General features: G+C 35.6%; 2 pseudogenes; both read left to right on the forward strand.

Moving 5' to 3' along the window:
- Window positions 1-8,752: 8,752 nt before the first annotated feature.
- The window catches only part of LOC112922041 (chromobox protein homolog 3-like), a 171,763-nt pseudogene continuing 155,699 nt past the window's right edge, over window positions 8,753-24,816 (forward strand).
- On the forward strand, window positions 17,523-17,589 carry LOC140595712 (U4 spliceosomal RNA; annotated as a pseudogene).

The following is a 24,816-nucleotide window of genomic DNA, read 5'->3' on the forward strand; positions in this document are numbered from 1 at the left end:
TCCTTTCTTTGATGATAACTGAATGCAAAAATGCATCTGCCCTAACAATATCCACCAATCCATCTTGTATATTGGCACAAATACCATCCTGTAGCATCTGGAATATTAAGGTAAAGAGTAATTTTACTACCAGAAACCATAATCTGTTGATTTGGGTGATAGAAAGCCTATGGAAACCCGTATCCCCTTATAATTATGAATCATTTCAATTAGCATGATCTACCCATCAAGATTATTTAAAATTTTCAATCATAAGAACACAGAAGCACAGAATTGAATTATTTTAAGTTAGGATTCCAAAAACAGGCAGCTAAAGACAAGGGATTAACAGTCTTTAAATCTCCTTTGGATCTCATGGAAAAACCACCATCACCATTGTTGTGCTACATTCCTTAAAATGCCAAGCTGTAAATAGGCACCTTTGAGCTATTTTTTTAATTATTTTTAAAAATCTCAGCTGGCACTTTGTTAAAGAGCACATTTCTTAGACTATTCCTGTCCCAGGAAACTGGTATACCTGTTTTTGCATCTGTTAGAGACTAAGTAAGGACTTCTCATATGAAATCAAAGTGTAGGATACGCAGTTGCATGGCTCTCGTTTGCTTTTGCCTGTTCAGGATAATTTCATCCTCCACCTACACTAAATGTTTTTTTTTTTTAAACCTCCTTGAATTTATTTATTTATATATGCATCTCTCTTCTCCTTTTGACAATAAGTTTCATTGAGGTCAGTGACCACATCCTAGCAATACTTTTACTGCCTACTCAGATTCTGGCATAATAATCATCTGCAATGCATCCTCAGTGGTTTGAAGACCAAATAGGGTAAAAATATTCTAAAATTTTAAATAATAAGAATAATTAGCAGACTGAGGCTAAGTATAATTTTAATATTTTAACTAAGATCTAAAGCCTAATGATTTCTGAAATGAATAAACACGGAAGCTTACTTTTTCTCAATGTTACAGGCTTTGTGCATGTTTAGAAGCATTAATTTGTTCTTAGATTTCCAATCTCTATTTTGAAATAAGCTGAAGAGTCTTATACACTTATACACTTATACACTTAACCTTGAAACGTAGTTATGTGTATTGCTTTCCAAAGTCAAAGTATAAGGATGTACCATCATTGTTAGAAATAAAGTCAAAAAATTATGCATGACCTTGTGAATGGAACTAGGAAAGTTAGTGAAGATTCAAGAAGATTCCTATTATTTCTGAAGTACATGCTACTATCCACAGGAAACTTTGGGTGACATTTTAACTAAATTCAGTAAAATAGAAATCTAAGTTTTATATATTACAAAGAAGTATAATTCAAATTTATTTGTAACAAATTTTCAAAGACAATGAAATAATAGCATGGAGTTCGTAGCTCTCTGAATAACTTACTAATTCTTTTTTTTTTTTTAATTTTTATTTATTTATGATAGTCACAGAGAGATAGAGAGAGGCAGAAACACAGGCAGAGGGAGAAGCAGGCTCCATGCACCGGGAGCCCGACGTGGGATTCGATCCCGGGTCTCCAGGATCGCGCCCTGGGCCAAAGGCAGGCGCCAAACCGCTGCGCCACCCAGGGATCCCAATAACTTACTAATTCTATTTCAGAATTTATATTATTAAGAAATCCTCCCACATGTGAACAAGGAGATCTGTATCATTGAAGGATAGTACCAGGAATACAATCTTTAATAATAAACAAATTAAATCCCCATCATTAGATAAATGCATAAATAAAATTTAGTACATGTAATATGGAATAGTATACAGCACATAGAAGCAGTCAATTCAGTCCATGTTAGACATTTCAAGTTGTAACATTCAGTTAAACAATATGTGGAATGATAGATGAAGGTTGAAGCTATTCATGTAACATAAATATGCAAACACATACAAAAACAATAACATTACTTATGAGTATGCACACATAAATACACACGTAAAATATGCATGTTTTTAGTACTTAGAATGGATTGGAAGGGTTTAAATTATACTTACAGTAAGAATTCTCTGGAAAGAAGGGAGGGGATTTGGATTTAGGGTGGCAATAAAAGGAGATTTAGATATAGTCCATCTGTCTATCTTTCTATTTAAAAAGACTAGAAAAGTATACAAATATGACTGTTAATTCTTGATCACAGGGATATATGTTTCTAATATTTTCCTTTTGTATTTTAATAATTCTGAAAAAAAGTTTTCAGAAATTTTAGTGTTACTACTTCTGTGTAAAGTATTAATATTTTTCTCAGTTACAACTTAGAAACGGATCATTAACAGTAAAAGAAGCAACCACAGGTTGGTTACATCTTGAGTCTAGAGTCATGAAAACATCTTTGTACCAACCTATGTCCAGACCAACCTTGCTAATGTAATGTTTTGGCTTTATTTAGTAGAGGTGATAGACTCAGATATGGTAATACTTTAATAATTTTCCTACAACTCAATAAATCATTACATATTTATAACAGATACATTTTGGTGTCAAGACTATTTTTTTCTAAATCTCATAACAGACAAGAGACTTGAACTCTTGTTCTAAGTATGCTTTTAATCCCTACTCTGAAAAATGGGACCAGTCATGAATAATTTGTAATCAGACCTTTCAACTTGTATGATTCTGCTTTTCTGTAAGACACAATAATGTCCACAGTAGATCTTATTCCACTCATGTCCATGTCCAGGTTCCCCATACATTTCCCTAGAATTTAGTGGGAAGTGAAAGAATTGAGAACTAATAAATTCTAAGTATTGTGGACCTAATATTTCATATTCGGTTCTTAAAACATTCCTAAGTGGCAGATACCGTTTTCTCCATTACTACAATAAAGGACTGGGGTTCATGTAGGTCAAATCATGATTAGAATATAGACACTGTCTAACTCCCAAACCTATTTATTATACAAGAAAACTCATTCAGAACTCACATTAAAATATCTGGTCACTAGAATTCACAGAGTGATTTAAATGTTGTGGTACAGTTGTTACCATCTTATCCCTCACAACATAGCTGTCTAAGAAACAAGGGTGACAAACTTAAGGATTAAGTAGATGTCTGCTAAAGGGGACTTTGAGTTTGTATTTAAAAAAAAAAAGGATATCTTTATTCAAGTGATTTTGATAGATCCACCTTCACATCTACTCTGTTGAGAATCTGATGTAGAGAAAAAGGTTAGAGGCATGGCTCTTTAAATACATTATCATCTAGTTACTCTGGAAATAGGTAAATGACAAGATGACTGAGCAAATGCTAGGCCTCCCAGTTCACTGAAAGCTGATAGCTATTTTGCATACTTTTGCCCACCATTTGCCCAAGCCAAGGGAGCAATTGATGTCGTAAGTATTGTTTGCTTGGGTACCAAACCACACACATACCTATTCCTCCTGTTGAGTGTAATTGAACCTCATTTGATGGGCAAAGTGGGGAAACAGTTCAGTAAGCCTTCTGGGACTCATCTGTACAATTACCTTCAAAGACAACTTTACATGGAGAAAGGTAGAATTATGGCAAGAGAATTAGGTCAGTTCAAGTAGTTGGGTTTTGGAGCAGGTATTTAAGAAGGCAAAATAAAATAATAATTTAACCATATCTTTGAAAGGGGGCCGTTTGGGAAGTTTTTAATTTGACATCTACATAAATTTCTTACAAGCATATTGTAAAACCTTTGATGTGATCATTTTAGATCACAGTACAAAATAGATACATACGGTTTTCTTTTTAACAATTTGTGTGTTTACCTAAATAAAAAACATTTAATAGTTTTAGTAGATCTGTTTTCTAATGCTGTTCCCTTGTTAAACCATGTTATGAGTTTTCCAATTCTAAAATGATTTAAGGGTTCTTTTTTAAATTTTATTTTTTCTTGAAAAAATGGGGTTATTAAAAGTAGCTACTTGCCAGTGACAAACCCAGCATGCAGAACATATTTGTCTTGGCCGGTTCCCAATCCAATTATGTCAGAATTCCTAGGGGTCGAACCCAGGCAATTGGGCTTTACAAATCATACCAGGCACAGCCAGTTCTAATGTGCAGCCAGTATAGAGAACCATTGATATATTCATCATTTTACTGACCATCTGAAGCTTGCCACCTTGCTAGAGTTTACAATACTGCTATTCTCTCTACGAGTACTTCCAAACAACTGAATATATTATATTGCAAAATAAGGAGAAGATCAACTAAAACTGAGAACATTTAACCATGTCTGTTTCATTGAAGTAAACTTAAGGAAAGGTAAATGGATCTCAAAAGAGATCCTATTTATTTTTTCTCTCTCTTAATAGATTATTTTAGTAATGAAATATTTTAACACGTTATTTAGGGAGCTACTATATTACAGTTGCAATCAAGCAGTGTTTTATTTTTACTTAAGAAGATATTGCCATGTCCCATTATTTCATATTTGGTTATTAGTAGATGCATTAAACCTACCTTCCAAATGCATGTTTTAAATGACCTATCAGTAGTACAAATGTAGTATCTATTGATCTATTATTTTTCCAAAATAAGTCTCTTCTTATTCTGTAAGAAATAAAGCCAAATAAAATATACTATTACATCTGAACTATTCTTAGTTTATCATTTCCTATTTGTGCAGCATTATCCTATGTACCTTTGACAATTTAAATATTATTTTTATAGTATTACAATTATAAAGTTTGTAAACAATTTTTCAAAAGATGGATAAACAACTACTAATCCCAGATGCACATTTGTTGTAGGTACATACAAATAATACATATTAGTTCCATTTAGTGGAAATGAAAGAAACAATTGTTGACGGGTAGACATAGTAGAGTCACAATTCTGAGACAGAGAAAGCATGAGTAGAACATCATCATTATTATACACCAAAACATTATTAGCAAGGCGAAAAGATCCAAATAATTTTTCTGCACACATATTGTTTCTCTGTGATTTCTATTGTTTCTATGATCTTAATTTTTGTATGGTTAAGAATTTTAATTAAGTTTCTTAACCACTATCAAGAATTACACAGATGTCGTTCTGAGTTATATTTGTCTCTTTTCCTTGCTAATGACAGGATTGAAATGTTGTTTTGGTTAAGTCAAATTAAATTGTAAGTTATTTAAAACAGATGACCAAAACTCAGTGTAATGCTTCTCTGTTCTTCTGAGATCTGCCTTAGAGGATGCCAAATGTCTAGAGACTAACCAAATGTGTATTATTACTAGTAGTAGTATTATAATATATACACTCATGTTAGCAATATTATAAGAAGCTTCATGCTTTTGTCTACAGAATAGATGATACAATAGAGACCCTGAAATTATTTGTAATTTTCTGAATTCTTTAAATAAAAATGTCTGGCTAAATGCATGAGTTTCATTTAAAAGCTCTTTTTGCTCAAGTACTTTCAATTATGATTTGAGTTTGCTCTACACTCACTGGCAATACATCAGAGACTGAGATAAGAGATTTGTTAAATTTTGAGAATTATGCTTTATTTTTGCCATCAGATTTCAGTATAGATTTAGATTGCTGAATTTCAGATATATGGGATCTTATGAATGACAAAAGCCATAATTGCCTCTACTTTGTTCAAGGTTTTCTACAATTAGGTGTGTTACGGTGTTACAATCATTTTTTCTAACTCTTTTTTCAAATTCAAGAAAGTTTCAGGTCACTTCCTAAATATCTGCTTTTGATTTATTTTTCAGAGTTCCTTACCAGCGTATTGTTGGAAAACCTTTTTAACCCACAAATGCCTTTTCGATATACCTATACATTATTATTTTAATTGCAGCAAAGCCAATCCACTTATGAAAGTACATTCTACATAGAGCCACATCCCCATTGGGGATGGATTATGTTAGAGAATCATTTGTGGAATGTAACAAATACAGTTACTGTTGCTTGGCATCCAAGGTCTACAGAACTGACATTGATCCCACAATGATCCCCAATACCATTTTTAGAGACACCTCTTCACCTGCCAATGAATTAAAAAATAAAATTTATCAAGAGACAAAGGCAATATAATTCAGATTCCAAACTCACTAAAGGAGTTGGCCTCTTGCTTTGAAATGCAAGCAAATGTATTAAGTATAATGTGGGTACATCTTTGATGACAACAGTCTAAATGAGGTAGAAGTATATCAGATAATCTATCAATTCCATTTTCCAACATAAGTCTTTCTTAGAGTCTTTTTACTTTATGCTTTAAATTAGATGTTAGCTCTCTAAGCTTGGAAATTTCTTTAAACTCTTTCTGGTGTTAGGTGCGCTTGGTCCAAGTTCTTACTCCCATTTGCTTTAATGAATAATTTAACAACAACAACAACAACAATAACAAATCAAGATGGTTATGCATGGACCAACAATGAAGTGAGGGATAAACCAATACTTACAGTTAATCCATCTGTTTACCTGAGGTACACAATTACAAAGTATAAGCAAAATAGGAAATAATAGCATCTTCTCATAGGTATATAAAACTGTGATTTATTTGTCTCTGTCTCTACATGAAACTAGTTTGCCTGTTACTGGATCCCATCCTCTCCTGCATGCTCTGGAAGTTTGATACTACAAATACTCCCTCTCTCTCCCTCTTGGATTAAATATCATCCCCCTTTGGTTAGACTATGACTCAAATGCCTGGAAGTACTCTATATTTTCTCTCACTAGAAAAAACGCACACACACTCTTCCGTGATTCCACATCTCACTACACACCAGCTGCTTCTACATTTTGCTGAGCCCTTTTGTAGCAAATCTCCATTTTTAAATTTCTTCCTTTTTTTTTGTTTTTGTTTTTAAGATTTTATTTATTTATTCTTGAGAGACGAGGGAGAGGCAGAAACACAGGCAGAGGGAGGAGCAGGCTCCATGCAGGGAGCTCGACGTGGGACTCCATTCCGGGACTCCAGGACCACGCCCTGGGCCAAAGGCAGGCGCTAAACAGCTGAGCTACCCAGGGGTCCCATTTCTTCCTCTTTTGAACTAGCTCCAGCTAGTCACACCAGTGTATTAAAACAACTCTTATTTGACATCCATATTGCTGACTCTAAAGGCTATTTACCTATCCACAATTTACACAAACTCTTACACAATTGAAAACTCCTTCCTCCTTGACAGATTTTATTTTTCCCTACTTGGATCCTGGGATGCTTTTGTTTTCTTCCTGCCTCCTATGTCTTCCTTGAAGTTGACATTGCAGCTTCCTCCACCACTTCTGAACAAAAATGAATGCCAAAGTGTCCCAGCTGAATGAAGTCTTTGCTCTACAAGAAAATCCTTCCTTTGTAAATTTACAGGTTCTTTGGTTTCCCATATTATCAGTATGATAATGACTTCCAACCCTGTATCTCTACCCCTAGCCAAACACTCTACTTCCCACAAAAGATAAACTTCTCTAGTCTCTACCATTTTAGTAAAATATGCTTCTATCCGATTAGATGTTCAGGCTATAAACCTACGGTACACATTCTTGATTCTTCTCTTTCCTTCTTGCCCTAAATCCATGAGTAAATCCTGACAGCTCTACCTTGAAAGATTAAGAGAATTCTAAACTTTTCTCAACACCTCTTTGGACTTTGGACTTCAGTCCAAACCTTTGGGCTTCAGTCCAAATCTCAGTTAGATCTTGACCGGATTACTACAAAATTCTCTTCTATCCCTACTTTTTCTACATTTGCCCTATTGTAGTAGCCACAATTATTCTTCAAAAGATAAAGCAGATCATTTCACAACCTGCTCACACCCTTTAGTAGTTCTGTACACATTTAGACTGTCAAATTCTTTATGAGTTAGAAGGCATCCCTTGCTTACCCCAGTGGCAGTCTTAGTGTTCTCTCTCTTGCTCTTTCATCCCTTAAAGTCATCATTCTTGTTTCTACTTCAGGGATTCTAAACTGGCTGTTCCTTCTTTCTGAAGTTTTCTTTGTTAAAATAGTCACACAATGCTCTCCTTTACACTTTATCTTTGCTCAAATGTCCTTTCCTCGGGGCAACCTTTCTGATGATCCTATCTAAAAAATTATTAAATTTGGCCTTCTTTATCCTTTGGTCTTGTTTTATTTTCTCTCTTGAACATACTACCTGAAAGCATGATATTTGTTTGCTTGTTTATTTTTCTGTCTCCTCCAACAGAGTACAAGTTCCATAAAAACAGGATTGTGACCTGTTCATCCATGAATCACCATGGAAACTGATACATAGGTGGAGTTCAGGACAATTTTCTAAATAAATAAATGAATCAATGATAGCATGAACTGTGTGGTAATTCATTCACTATTTTTATTGATTAAAAAATATCAGGATGAAAAACGAACTATCTTTTTATGCAGACTAGTTTCCAATTCTTTCTGGAAATGCATAGCAAGACTGCATATGTCACATTCTTGATTTAGGTGTGACCCTGTGATTATAAGGGGACACTAGCTATGATATGTACCACTTCCCACCTAACTTAACAGAATGTCCTAATGTACTCTCTATATTTTTTGCCCTTATGTCAAGATGCCAGTGACCACAGCAAACTTGGAAGCCACATGTTGGAGATGTCAGAATGCATCAGTTTGTATCTGGGGTTTACTGTGTAGAACAAAGCATACCAGTGACTCTGGACTCCTCTGAACTATTTGCATAATAGTTCATAATAGGGAGAAACAACTTCTATTGTTTTTGACTAATTATTTTTCAATCTAGGTTTACAACAGTTTGACTAATGAAATCAGTATTGTAACTGTCCAACTTCTGCCTGAAGAGATAAATTCCAGACACAGTATTCCTAGATGTCGGATGAAGAAGGTAACTATGGTTGCAACATAGAGTGTGAATATTATTATGCATCCCTGTGTTTGCAAATCTGAGCCTCTGCTAAGCCTCATATGTTCAAAGCTAGAGCTGTTTCAACTGAGTCATTTGCTCCAGGCATAGGAGAAGGACTTTCATCCTCATGTTGGAATTTAGGGAGTAACCCCCTGGTTGAGTGCAAGTGGTTAAGCACAAGTGGGAAGAGGATCTCGAAATCCAACCACTCTAGATTCAAACTTTTAATCAATTCTCTCACATTTATCTTTTTGTATCACACATTCTTTCTGAGGTAATTTTGACCTTTTTGGTGTTTTGATGATAAATTAGTCATATTTCTTTGGGAACTTAAGTGATGGTTTCCTCTGATCTGCTCAGTGATCACTCCCTCTCCTTCTGGCTTAAAAAATAAAAATCTATTTAAATTGCTCATCTGCTCATGCCTACTCTTCTATTTCCTTTGTCTTTCTAAGTATGTATCTCTTTTGACCCTTTATTATCACTGTAATTTTGGCAAGGCTTCAGGAGAGTAAAGAGATAATTACATACAGTTAACCTTCCATGGATAATGAGAAGTTACTTAGCCAACTTTAAAAATGCCTAAGCATCTTCCATCCTAGAGCAAAACAAAACAACTTGAAAAAACAACACTTCACAGGACATTACACCCTTCTTGTGATATTGCTCAATTTCTCTTCTTTCCTTACAGCATTGGTTCTCAACTAGGGGCAATTTTGTTCCCAAAGGGATATTTAGCAATGTCTAGAGACATTTTTAGTAGTCATGACAGAAAATGCCACTGGCACTTGGTGAGTAGAAACCAGGCATGCTGCTAAATATACTAGAATGCATAGAACAGGCTCTCCACAACACACTATTATCTGGCCCAAGATGTCACCAGTGCTGAGACTGAAAAACACCATGCTTTAGAGCCAACCTTCTCAAAGACTACGATTCATTTCACCTTCCATTCAGATCTCAAGCCAGACTAATCTGGAATTTTTCCTTCCTTCTCTCCCCTGCTCTTCTTCAATTGGGTTGGTCTTGCTAATTGTTCAGGAGGTTGGAACACGCAGAGTATCTGTGCTCATCTGCTACAAAGACAAAACAAAAACCAGCCTAAACCTAATAAAAAAAAATCAGCCTGATTGAATCTCCCCTGACCCCCCAATATCACAGTCATAAGGCACCCCCAATCTTATCAGGAGCTTACAGTTCAAAAGGCAACAAGGCAAAACATGTAGGGCTGGCTTTCTTGCTTTATGAGAATCTCCTTCTCTAATTAAGAGGCACTTAAGTTGTGAAAGTTCATTTCATATAATCTCATCTGGAGAAATCACAAAGTTCAGCTCTCTAGGAGGAGAAATAGATAATCTGACATCTATTTTCATGGGATTAGGGATGAGATGGGGTTAGGGATGAAATGAAGGCACACTGGCTAATCCTTCAAGTCTAGGAAATGAGGTCTTATCTCAATATTAGTTGGATGAAATAACTCTTCCTTAATGGTGACTGGAAATAGTTAACTATTGTTAGTCCAGTTGTTCATCTTATAGGGCCCCCAAGATTGGATCCCTGTTAACAGACTAAATTATGTCACCCCTCACAATTCATCTGTAGAAGCCCTAATCCCCATTGTTTGTGCATTTAGGAATAGAGCCTATAAAAGGGTATTAAGGTTAAATGAAAACATAAGAGTGGGACCCTAACCCAGTAGGACTGGTTTCCTTATGAACACAAGAAGAACAAAGAACATCAGGGATCACTCATATAGATAAAATACCACGTGAGGCCACAGAAAGAAGATGGCTATCTGCAAGCCAAGAAGACAGGCTTTAGGAGAATCCAAACTTTCTGACACTTTGTTCTTGTATTTGAAACTTTAGAACTTTCAGAAATAAATTTCTGTGATTTAAACCTCCCAGTCTTTAGTATTATGTTATGGCAAACTAAGACAACCTCCCCTAGATTCATGGTGGCTTGGGAAAGATATGGCTGTTTATATACTGTAGTATCCTCTATTAAAAAATAATGAAAATCCTGTGTCATTGTATTATTTATATCCATTTTTTAAAAAAACAGCTTGATAGGTCACAAGCAATAGGAAAAAAATAGAATCAAATATTTGACAGAATTTTAATAAGTCTATTTTATTGGGAGAAAATGGGAGAATTTAAAATAATAACAATAAATAATAATAAAATTTAAATAGGTACTTATTAAAAAATGGAATTTTACACAGTAACACAGCCAGAGTTTTTAAACAATATGGAGAGATTTATTTCCAATGAGACCAAATGCATAATATAAGCATGTGAGTTTTTTTCCTACTATATTTTTGTGGGTTTTTTTTGAGGGTATTTCCTATTTCTGTCATTCTCCTCTCAGATGGTTTCCATTTGGTTTATTTACTGAAGTTTCTTAATCCATAGTTTCAAATATAAGTAATTTTCAGTGAAGCCACTTCGGAGCTTTGTTTTTGGAGCATTGGACTGTTTGTCATTATTTAAACCAGTATTGTTCTTTAAGATTTTCTAATCATTCTCAGACATTCTCAAATTCCTAATAGCACTGCACAAACATACATGGATTGCTTTTTACCCATTCGTTTGTTCCTAATAATTCTGGCCAACATATTCTATTAGAATCCAAAATTAATGGCAAAGTGAAGTCACTTTGCCAAAATGTTTCACTGATTGTCGAGGTATTTACCATTTATTTTCTGTTGTTTCACAGATACTCAGTGTTTTTTCATTAAACTCAGGATGAAAAGTGTTCATGCTTGAGTTAACATTTCATATTCTGATCTGTCAGCTCTTTCCAAATGCATCTGGCAATTTTGGTTTGTATCAGGCTTTATAATCCACTGTAATTCTTGCAAAGCTTCTGGCAGTGCTTGACTTTTCCTCTATAAAAACAATTTTAGAGGAGCATTGCCATTGCTTAGTCCTTACCAAGACAGTAGTTCAGGGTAGAGTCCATTTCAGATATGTCTCTAACATGATCAAAATAATCTGCCTTGTTAGAAGTCAATTACAGAGCCCAAGAGATACTCTTATCCTTGTGAGGACAACGTGGGGCCCAAATAATGAAATTTTTATGTTTAGTCTGTTCTCATGACTGGTTATGTAACCCACTATAAATTAATTGGACTAAGTCCCTAAATCTGAGTCTGCTCTGTCTCTTTTGTGGCCTTTCAGAGAAGAAAAGTAAAACATGTTTGGTAACTTTAATCCAATTTCCTCTGCCTACTGTGGGATATTGCTCTATCAATACTCTCTCTTTAAAACTAACATTTCCCCCTGTATTGTTCTTTTTTTATATGAATATGTACAAGTTTTCCACACTATTTTAAAACAATTCTACACCGTCTCATCTCTCGTCTCTAGACATTTCTCTTTATCCTTCTCAAATAGGTAAGCTTCTGTATTATCATTTTCCATGTGAATTCTCCCCTTATACTTTGGTTTCTTCATCCCTTTGATTAAGGAATAATTTACATACAATCAAATGTTAAGTATACAACTGCATGATTTTCACAAATGCATATACTTGTATAACCCACACCCTTACCAAAATATCGAACAAATACATCCTTAGAAAATGCAGCAGTATCTCTTCCCAGTCAATCCCTCACGCTCTCACACACCAACACTGTACTTATTTCTATGACCAACATTTAGGTGAGTTTGTATAAAACTTCACCTACGTGAAATCACACAATAGCTGCTCTTTTGTGTCTGGCTATTTTCACTTCATGTAATGTTTTTGAGATTCAGTCATGCTGTTGCCTGTCTCAGTACCCCTACCAATGACTGAGTATTATCACTCTGTTGTATAAATATACCACAGTTTGTCCACTCTCCAGTTGACAGACATGGGGGCTGCTCTCAGTTTTAGCTATTACGAATAAAGCTACTATGAATGTGTGTGACCACGTTTTTGTTGTTGTTGTTGTGTGTGAAAGCATGTTTTTATGTTACTTGGATAAATTGTTAGGAGTGAAATTACTGGATGATTGGGTAAAGGTTTATGTCAAACTTTATTTATTTATTTGTGAGAGAGAGCACAAGTGGGAGCAGCAGAAGGCAGAGGAAGAGGAGGAAGCAGATTCCCCACTGAGCAGGGAGCCTGATGCGGGACTGGATCCCAGGACCCTGGGATCATGACCTGAGCAAAGGCAGATGTGTAAACAACTGAGCCACCGGGTGCCTCTACATCAGATTTTATAAGGGATTTCCTAACTTACTTTGCATAAACTTTTATGATTTTATAATCCACGTAACTCATTTCCACAGCAACATATTAGATGAGAGAGTTTGGAAATGCAAAGACTGCTCTCAAAGATATCTTCAAAAGGCTTTCCCTACACAAGTCATCTTTGGACTAGTAATGGTCTCCAGTTGGCATGTTTGGTGGATCATTTAAAGAACTCATCTTCTTTTAGCTCCATGTGTTATCATGCATCACTTGTCCACTGAAATTCTCTCCTTCTTAGTTTTTTGGGATACCTGTTTTCCTTTCCATCTTTAATTGCCTTAAAATTATCCTCATCCCTTTATAATAATGTTCTTTTAAAGCTTGAAATACACGGGCTCATCCCTAGTGGCCTTCTCTCTCTTTTGTATGGTTATCTCCTTGGGAAATCCCAAGCGCCACCCCAGTTTTCTTTGCCACCTCTATGGACACAATTCCTAGGCCTTAAAATTATCCTCATCCCTTTATAATAATGTTCTTTTAAAGCTTGAAATACACGGGCTCACCCCTAGTGGCCTTCTCTCTCTTTTGTATGGTTATCTCCTTGGGAAATCCCAAGCGCCACCCCAGTTTTCTTTGCCACCTCTATGGACACAATTCCTAGGTTGAAGGCAGACCCTTTGATGCTTTGGGGCTCCCAACTTCTCTTTTTTTATTATCAATTCATTATTTTCATGTGGATATAATACACATTTTTCCCATGAAGGACATCATTCTCATCTGAATATTTCCTCCATAGTCATAAATGGCTTTTTGCCTCTACTATGTAGAATGCAGTCAATAAAAGAGAACCAAAGAATGGGTTTTTGATGATAAAATAAGATGTGGATATGTTGTCAGTGACTCTGATGATTCAAAAGACTGCTTTCTTTAACTCTGATTTAGAGTTTCTATGTAACTGAAAGGATGTCACTCAATTTCTCAACATGTATTCACTGGTCAGTGAAAACTTTCAGCTCAATTTAACCTCAAAATGAGGAAGGTAGGCAAAGGTTGGAGGTAAAAGCAGCCATTGAATAAACTGGCAATTTAGGTGGAACAATTCATCTGTGTGCCAAAGCAATTCTGAGACAAATTCCTAGTATCATTTGGAATAGGATAGGGTCATTATTTTAATAAAGAGGGATTGATGAATTAAAGAATCAAAGAAAGTTTTTTTTTTTAGGAAGAAAGATGCCATACTTGTTTGTGTGTGAGATTGTGTGTGTGCACGTGTGTATGTGTGTGTGTGTGTGTGTGTGTTTGGATGTGTATGTGTGAGCTTTAAAATAGATTTTATTTCAGTGATTATCCTGTCCATACACTGGCTCAAGTTATTTTTTTAACTCATCCTCCCTATGTCATCTAGTTGATCAGTTCTGTTCACCACTTCTAAGCTTTTCATATCCAGTGAGCAAATTTTAACTATAAAATACTGTTGAATCTCTCTAGTACACTTCATTCCCATTCCTAAATCCTTATACAACATATTTATCATTCTTGTCTGAAATATTCAAATAGATTCATTACTCTATGTCATGAATCCTGGTGTCTTCTTCTGCAGTGTCTAATATACATATTGCTCATGGGGTATACTTGTTTTAACACAATTTGTATTATGTTACTACTCCATAAACCCATTTGGCCAACCATTACCAGCAAGCTTTAAAGACAGTGTTTTGTATCCTCAGCAAAACATGCTAGGATTATTTTAATAGCAGCTATACCTCTGGACCCTCTGTTTCCTCACTGAACATTCACCCATCACTCTTCCATTACCGTTTACATTAGTCATTACTGAAGTACTTTCTCTTCCAGACACAACATACCCTTTCACATCATGATGCCTGTGCACATGCTCCTACTACCTGCCTTTTTTTTAAATATTTTATTTATTTATTCATGAGAGACAGAGAGAGAGAGAGAGAGAGAGAGAGAGAGAGAAAGGCAGAGACACAGGCAGAGGGAGAAGCAGGCTCCATGCTGGGAACCCGACATGGGATTCAATCCCAGGTCTCCAGGATCACACCCCAGGCCAAAGACAGGCGCTGAGGCACTTAGGCTGCCCTCCTACCTGCCTTACATCACTTTCTCTTCCCTGTCTTCTTTGCACCCATGTATTCAGCTTTCATAATTCAAATCTAACATGAGTAATTATGTTCAGCCTTTATTCTGACTGGTACTACAATTCTGAAAAGTATGATATAAAAACAAAGGTCCTGTTAGTCCTGGTATCTCTTTACAGAGAGTATAATTACATTTAGATAAAGCTTAAAAAACTTTAAAGCATATTCTTCATAATCATTGCTATTGAGGTAAGCAAAATGAATTACATTTATGAGGCAACTTACTTGAGTATGTATAAATAGAAGAATTAAAGAAATTTGCTCCTCTTTCCCCGCAAATATGAAGAGGATTTCTACAAGAGAGTGGACTTATCTAAGACTCAAATCAAGTTTAAAAGTAGTCATTTCAAAACTGCAGCTTTCTTGTAGTTTTAGGGTATAACCATCAAGAGTCTCCCTTAGTTTTAATTTTTTAAAGATTTTATTTATTTGTTCATAAGAGACACACACACACACACAGAGTGGAGAAGCAGGCTCCATGCAGGGTCCTGCAGGTGCGGGACTTGATTGATCCAGGGTCTCCAGAATCAGACCCTGGGCTGGAGGCGGTGCTAAACTGCTGAGCCACCCGGGCTGCCCAGGAGTCTCCCTTAGTAAAGGCACTATTATCGTTTGGTCTAGGCATAGATGGACAGGGAAAAGAAAGAGAGAACCTAATTACAGAATGATGCAAAGGATTAATTTCACCGTGGAAAAGTCAATATACCAATTACGGTGCAGAAAAGAAGATTTTATTTTCCTTATAGATTAAGACCTGACTGCAAACATATGTTCTAAGTACCTGGAAGTTAAAAGAGACAAGTTGCTGGTTGGAATGCCATACATGTACATCATGTGAATGGTAGAAAAGGTGTAAAATGGAGAGCTTAAGTTCAGTCAAGAGAGTACACCACTGCTCAGATCCATTGATTTGATTCCTCTCACATGGGGGATGTCAAGATATTCCTTCTATGGTGAAGAATAGGTTGTTGCATCTGACCCCCCTGACAATAAAAAAAGAGGTACCATACTTACTGGCACTCTTTGGATTTTGAAGGCAACTAGTTCTTATTTGAATGTTATTCTGGATCAATTACCAGTGACGTGAAAAGCAACTGCTTTTGAGTGATGCTCAGAAAAGGAGAAGGCTCTGAAACATATCCAAACTGCTGTGAAAGCTGCTTCTGCCACTTGGGCCATATGATCAACATATGATCCAGCAGATCCAATGGTGCTTGAAGTGTTAGTGGCGATAGGGATGCTTTTTGGAGCCTTAAGTAAACCCCTACAGGTGACTCATAGCACAGACCATCAGTGTTTTAGAGCAAAGCCCTACCATCCTACACAAATATTTTCCAATTGAGAAACAGCTATTGGCCAGCTACTGGGCTTCAATAGAGACAGAATGTTTGAGCAAAAAGCCACTAAGTTACCATGTGACTTAAGCTTCCTGTTATGTACTGGGTACTGCTACCTCTCCCTCCAAGCCATTCAGTTGGGTGTGCACAACAAAACTGCATCATCAAATGGGAGTGATACATATAAGGTTCGACACAAGTAGGTTCTGAAGGTGCAAGTAAGTTACATGAAATGGCCCAAATGCCCATAGATACCATCTTGCTACACTGCCTCTTCTCTTCTGGCCTGTACCTATGCTGTGATGGGGTATTCCCTATGACCAGTTGACAGAGGACGAGAAGATTCAGACCTGGTTTACAAATGACATTACAGGATAGGTAGACACCACTTTATAATGTTGGACGACTGCAGTGAGCGCTATAGCTTTCTGGGACAACAATGAATGACAGGAGCAAAAGGTAATTCTCTCAGTGGGCCGAACTTGGAGCGGTACACTTGGTTGTGGACTACTGGGAAGAAGAAATGACCAGATAGGTGATTATAGACTAATTTATAGGCCATGGGAAATGGTTTGGCTGAATGGTCAGGGGCCTAGAAGGAACATGCCTGGAAAACCAGTGACAAGAAAATCTGAGGAAGAGGTATGTAGACAGACCTTGCTGCTTGGGCAAGAAAATGTGAAGATATTTGTGTCCTTTGTGAATGGTCAAATGGTGATCTTAGCTGAGATAAATTTCAATAAGTAGACAAAATAGGTCATTTTGTCTGCCCCTCCTATCATTGCCCAATGATCTCAAGTTGGCCATGATGGCATAGATGGAAGTTTATGTATGGGCTCAACAACCTGAATTTCAACTTAATAAGGCCAACCTGGCTGCAGCCTCTGCTGAGTGCCCAAACTGCCAGGACAAAGACCAACCAACACTGAGTCTCCAATATGACACCATTCTCCAGAGTGGTCATTCTCCTATCTGGTGGCAGGCTGATTACATTAGACTGCTTCCATTACAGAATGGGAGAATTTTGGTCTTACTAAAATAGACACTTTTTAAGCTTTGCACAGTGGCAGTATCATAGCCAATGAGGTTTATCCGAGGCGCAATTATTGCTAATTAAGATAGACACTTTTACTCTGGATATGGATTTTCCTTCCCTACATGCAGTGCTTCTGCTAAAACTACTATCCATGGACTTACAGAATGCTTCTGTCATGGTACTCCACACAGCATTGCTTCTGATCAAAGAACTTACATCATAGTAAAAGAAGTCTGGCTTTGGCTCATGCTCATGAAATTCATTTATTTTATCAACCTGAAACGGCTGGCTTAATAGAAGTTTGGAATGACCTTTTGAAGACTCAGTTACAGCCCCAGCTACATGGGAATACTTTGTAGGCTACAGCAATTTTCTTCAGAAAGCTGCATATGAGAGTCTCTGAATGAGAATCCAATATATGCTGTTGTTTATCCCATAACCAGGATTCATGGGTCCAAGAATCAAGGAGTGGAAATGCGAGTGTCATCACTTACTATCATCACTCCTAGTGACCCGCTAACAAAATGTTTACTTCCTGTTCCCATGACCTTTGCTCTGTTGGCCTAAAGGACAGAGTTCCAAATAGAAGGCTACTTCCACCAGGAGAAAAAAACAGTTAGTCTGCTGAACTGGAAATTAAGACTGCTGTCTGTCCACTTTAGGTTGCTCAGGCTCTGACTAAACAAGCAAAGAGAGAAGTCGAGTGCAGGATGGGGTAATCCAGAGCACCCTGGGGAAACTGGACTGCCACTCCACAATGAAAGTAAGGAATATAGGACCCCCCCTTAGGGTGTCTCTTAATATTACCATGCCCACTGATTGAAGTAAAAAAGGTATAAAAAACAACAACAACGAAAAAACAAACAAACAAAAAAACCCAAAATAACAACTCAGGCCAGGCAGGACTATCACTGGCACAAATCCTTCAAAAATGAAGGTTTAGGTCACTTTGCTAGGTAAAGAACCAAGGAGCAGCTAAAGGGCTTCCTGAAAGCAAAGAAGATGCAGAATGGGTAGTAGAAGAAGTCATTATAAATACCAGATACAATTATGTGACCAGTTATGGAAATTAGTACTGTAATTGTCAAATCCTTGTCCTTATTTTGTTATGAATATTTTCCTATATATTTTAATATATATGATTTACATTAATCATGCATTAATATAACCAACAATATAATATGTTAATATTGTATAATACATAGGGGCATATCTTGTTAGTATATACTGTAGTGACATATATTAAGCAGGTATCTTTGTTTTTCCTCCCTGTTTCATTCCCTTATCATATAACATAAGATACACTGACTTATTTTCATAATTAATAATTTAATGATCATATTATGTACTGACTTAAAATATTTACGTATTATACATTTTATATCATAGTATTTAAGTTTGGGGATGTTATAACATTTAAGTTAAGTAGAATAAATTTACTTGAGGACTTTATCCCTTCTTCTGGGAATGGGGTTAGTGTGTTTTTCTTTGGACAAAACATAGCTGTATCAAGTGAGGTGGAATTATGACCTTATCTTTGTCTTTACTGGAAATTGAGAGTGGTTTAAAGATATGTGTATGAGTTTCAAGTTAACAAGACGTGGACTTGTGGTGGTTAATTTAATATGTTAGCTTGGGGCCACTGGTTGCCCAGATATTTGGTCAAACATTATTCTGCCTGTGGATCAAGAGTGTTTCTGGATACAATTAATCTTTGAGTTGGTACACTAAGTAAAATAGGTTGTCCTCCCCAATGTGAATGGGCCTCATATGTTCTACTGGAGATCTGAATAGAACAAAAAAGAGGTAATGGAAAATTTGCTTTCTCTATCTGACTGGTTTCAAGCTGAGACATCAATCTTCTCCACTTGGACTGGAACTTACACCATCATTTCTGGTTCTCATACCTTAGGACTTGGATTAAAACTATACTACAGGCTCTCCTGGGTCTCCAGATTGCAAATGGGAGATTTTTATATATATATATATATATATATATATATATATATATATATATCATGTAAGCCTCCATAATTGCATGGGCCATTTATATTTATATATATACACATGCACACACACACATACACATACATATATGTGTATATAGGTATATATTTGTACATGTTATTAATTCTGTTTCTCTGGAGAACTCTAACACAATTACAAACATGTATTTTAGGATCCTGGAAGGTAAAAATTGACAAGTGGCTGGCTGTAAGGGCATATACATACATGTGTGTGTGATAGAGAGAATGTCAAGATGGAGAGCTTATGCTCAATCGAAAGGGTGCACCACTACTCAGTTCATCCTACTGTTGCCATTTCGGGATGCCATCCCAACGTAACAAGATAGTATAAACTTTAATAAATGTCAGTATCCTGAACTTTATGTGGAATTTCCTGATTTGTAAACTTTTATTTATTAAGAAATTATATGAAGTTATAGAAAACTTCTTTACAGTTCACAAATAGCTTGGTTCTTTGCATTATTTATTTATTTATTTATTTATTTATTTATTTATAAAGATTTTATTTATTTATTCATGAGAGACACGGGGTGGGGGGAGAGAGAGAGAGAGACGACAGACAGAAAGACAGAGACACAGGCAGAGGGAGAAGCAGGCTCCATGCAGGGAGCCCGACGTGGGACAGAATCCCTGGTCTCCAGGATCAGGCCCTGGGCTGAAGGTGGCGCTAAACCGCTGAGCCACCCGGGCTGCCCTGCACTCTGATTCAAAGTGTCTCTGAGAACTTGTTTTTATCCATGAGATTTATGTATTTGTGTGTATGTATGTGTGTGTTATATGTATAAATGTGATTTATACAGTGTGATTCAAACCAGCTAGATACTTAGAAAACAAATGATACCCAATGACAAACAGGGGGTAAAAAAAAGTATATTCACTATTCATATTTCTGAGAAAAATCGAAAGATGACCAGAATTACTATATCTTTATTCTTCTTAGACTATTGTGAAAACCTTTCAACATCTAATATCATGTGGAGTCCTGTAGGATTTTTATTCTAGACTAAAAAAACACCTATTTGGTAAATGTACTCTGAAGGATGGATTTGGGGATGAACGAATTATGTGAATAGGTGTGTATGTTTTCCTGCAAGGTAGGCATATGAGGAATATTAAGAAAAATAATATTTCTATTAAAGAAAAATCTCTTTCTATGGAGAGCAGCCCAAGCATGTCAAGCCATGTTCTTGATCTGTGATGAGACTGGTGGCCCATGGCAAAGAAGCAAGCATGCTCAACTCAGGAGCAAATGCAGAAACAATGTAGTGTACTTCCAATTCCCATTTTGTAAAATCTGTTTGGGCAAACTGTCTCCTACAGGAGAAAAGGGGAAACCTTTGGTCTGTGGATTTCTACTGTTTTGCGGATTATACACACACACACACACACACACACATAATACATGGAATACTTTTACATTATACGTAATTTTATGTTATCTTAGGTCATATTAAGAGTTAGATAATAAAACAGAAAAAGAACCATGAACCTGACCCATTCTGATATCTTGGAAATTACAATAAAGAGATACATGATGCATCACATTAATACAAATTTCATAATCCTAACACTTTAAAAATATTACAGTAATCTGATAACCAATTCAAACTTAACCATATACTCAAATGTAGGCCATTTCATTTTACAATCCCAAAATAAGTCACCATTCTTCCAAACCTTGGAAATATTTACAATGTAACTCATTCTGTGACATTTCTTAGAAAAAAATACCAATTAAGAATGTAAAATTAAAAAAAGTTAATAAATTAGATATGTTTTCTGTACCAAAAGAATAGTCCTGGCTTTCAGTAAATTTACTTTAGATTTTTGGAAAACCAGTTTTAGAAGAAGAAGTAGCTAGAGTGAACTAGCTGTAAGTGCTATGGAGTGCAATGTATTTTCCTTTATCTACAATTCTTTTACACCTCAGGGAAACTTTTTTTTTTTTTCCAAATAAAGCAGAATGTATTCTCTCATTCTAGGAGTGAAAATGAAGTATTCATATCAAAAAGATGAAAGTGGTGTCTTCCTCTTTTTTACTGCTTAGGAGTGAAATGAAAACATTTTGGCATTCTCTCCTCTTTGCCTGCTTATTTGTCATCCTGCCAATTTGTTACTACATAAAGATTAGTGGAAAGTAAATTGGTAAAAATGCAACCTAGAAGATCTATGTAAAGGTAGAAATTGGTACCAGTAGAGGCTTTTTAGTACATGCAGAGAAGGCGTGTGGGGGCTGGATTTAGGAAGAAAACAGTTGTCCTGCTACCTTTTTGCACGTAAATTAGTAATGCTTAGACTTCCAAACAGAAATTTAGAGGAAAATTAAATTTTAAATTAAATGGTATTGTTTTGCAAATCTATTTGTTTTTTACTGAATCGCCCAGGAACATACAGCACTAGGTACTAATGAAATTAGCCACTCAGTTTCTATCACCCATCCGTCCACCTAGTCATCTGATACAGGCTCAGTACACTACAAGTTTTATTTTCATTTTCAGTTTAAAGCTTAACTGAAATCTGAGAGACCGTTTAGAATTTAAACAATTGTTTAAAGGAATGTATGTCAAGAAACCAATGTTGTGACCATATTTTCACTATGCAACTTTGGGCAGGATCCTGTCTCTTGAACGAGATTCCATTGACATCTCAAAAAGTATTAAAATATACTGAGCATAATAATAAGCTCTGATATTTTAAATGAGGCTTGCTAAAGTTTACTGAGCATAGTCAAATTTCTAATTAGATATCAAGTTTATTTTACAGAGAAAGAAAATGTCAATGATAGGTGTAATTTCAAGAATAAATTTATGAATGATTGAGATCTAAAAGTAAGTTCGTTAACCAAATCTCTTTTTTTGATTTAATGATCACTCAGTTTTCAACATGAAGTTGTGCTGGCATTTGCTTTCTTTGTGCAACCTCCTACAAGTGATGCTTCTTAAAGCAACCATTGCTGTAATATTTAGGAAGTGACATTTTGTAGCTGTCCATTTGACAACTACTTGACAGACCATATTGAAAAAAAATGTGGGTTTCTTTTTTAGCTATTTGTTTATTTTAATAAGATTTTTGGAGTTGAAAGGGATCTTGTGACTGATTTGGTTCCCACACAAGTTTTACAGATGATCAAAAGTCAGCCTCCAAACAAGCATTTGATTCTACAGATCACTGAGAATTTTACAGCAGAACCAAGGCCATACAGCACTTTTAAAAAAATAATCTATCACGCTCAGTTTTCTGTAGAAAATTTAATCCTCTTCAAAGGAAAATAAGGCAGAAGTTTAATGTTGTTGGGTTCCCCCCCCCCCCTTTTATCCTCCTAATTCTGGTTTGTGGACATGTTTACGATTAATTTGCCTATTAATTTGCTTTGTTCATTTGATTGTTTATTTTTTCTTGGGAGGTTTGGTTTGATTTTCTCCTCGAGTCTTTATAAAAAAGGCACGGTGAGGAAACTATGAAGCGTTTTTTGTCAAAATTGAATTCAGTCAGAAAAATGAGAAAATAAGTTAATGGAAAAATCACCCAACTGGTGGGTTAGGAGCCAACTCTCAGGTTCACATCGTCACAGCCAACCATGCAACTTGTGCTTGTGGCTTTCCCAACGAAATGAAAATACTGTAAGAGTATCTACAAGTTCCCTTCCAAGTCACATCTTCCTGATTCTATGAAAAAAGATGAGTAACTGTCCTTAAAAACGCAACATTTTATAAAACAAGACTTAGCATGCCTCGAAAGAATAATCTAGGTTTTTCCTAATTATGAAAATATAGAAGAATAAAGTCAAAAAATGGTTAAATTAATAAAAGTTTGGAGTAGGGAAGACATACTTTTTCTTTAATCTATTCATTTAGGCCCAAGTTTGTAACACTCATTAAGATTTGTCAAGCACTAGAGGCGCCTAGGTGCTTCGGGCAGTTAGCATCTATCTGCCTTAGACTTCAGATCAAGAGCCCAGAGTCTTGGGATTGAGCCGGGCTTCAGGCTCCCTGCTCAGTGGGGAGTCGACTTCTCCCTCTGACCTTTCCCTTCTCATGCTCTCTCTCACTCACTCTCTCTCAAATAAATAAAATCTAAAAAAAAAAAAAAAGATTTGTCAAGCATTAGAGTAAATTTTCTTATTATGTTTTAAATTCACAATTAAAAGTAAAGAGCCCATTTAAACAGATAAATTCTGCTATTTTATTTCACCAAGCTAGGCACAAAATCCAGAAATTCCAATAAAAAATGTGAATAAATTTTCTACAGAAACTTTGGAAATGGGAAGAATGAAAAATAAAATCTGGTTTGAAATATGAGTACTAAGTACCTGGGTAATTGTGATTATTTTTAGTGCTGTTCAAACCCAATTTCAAGATCATTTAACCATCATTTATGGGGGAAAAAGAGAGAGAAAGCGAGAGAAAAGAAAATTATGTAGAAGGAGAAGAAGTGCTTAAAATTTGCAATTTGGCTTTTGGTCATTATTAGTCATGTTTTCTATTCATGCTTTCAAGATGGAAAATGTACATATAATCATATAAAAATATTGCAATGATTTAAAATACTAATAAATAATTATATGTGTGCACATAAACACATACACAGGAAAAAACTACATTGCTTTTTATAAGTTGGCCGCAGAAGTTAAACTCCATTATTTCTATTCTACTTTGCGGAAAAACTGTATGCCTTCCTATAATGAAAAGGAGAGGCTGCAGACCAAGGTATCCACATTTTTATCCTACAGGGCTCTATCAACTCAAGATTTCACAAGCACATGGAGAAAAAAAAGAAGTCCAGCATATGCATTATATGTGTTATTCTTCTTTTGGATTGTCAAAATTGATGTTTACATATTAATCCCTCTATGAAGGCCCTGAGCATGAAAATTATTTTTTAAAATTACTAATTTCTTATATATATTTTAAACAAAATCCATGAAATATTTTAGGAACTGTAGAGTACCTCATTGCATTTGAGAAAATTAGGCTTTCATCATATCTACACCAAAACACAAAATGCTTTGTTAAAATGTTTCAAATATTATCTAACAGAACATTTTGATATTTTAGCCTTTTTGGTTTATTTTTGCACTTTTTTTTCTGTTAAATGAGAACAGATAGGGTTTAGCTCATTCTTGACCACCCAAGGTTATAAAATCATCATAGATAGTTATGTAAATTCTTACAAAAAAGAAAGATAACTATCTGTTCTGAACTGTTCAACCCAAGAGAAATTATTGGATCTCTCAAGTATTTTCCAGCTTCATTATCTTTGTGTTAGGAAATTTTAGGAAAATTA

The sequence above is a fragment of the Vulpes vulpes genome, chromosome 1 (genome assembly GCF_048418805.1).
Source record: "Vulpes vulpes isolate BD-2025 chromosome 1, VulVul3, whole genome shotgun sequence".
Lineage (NCBI taxonomy): Eukaryota > Metazoa > Chordata > Mammalia > Carnivora > Canidae > Vulpes > Vulpes vulpes.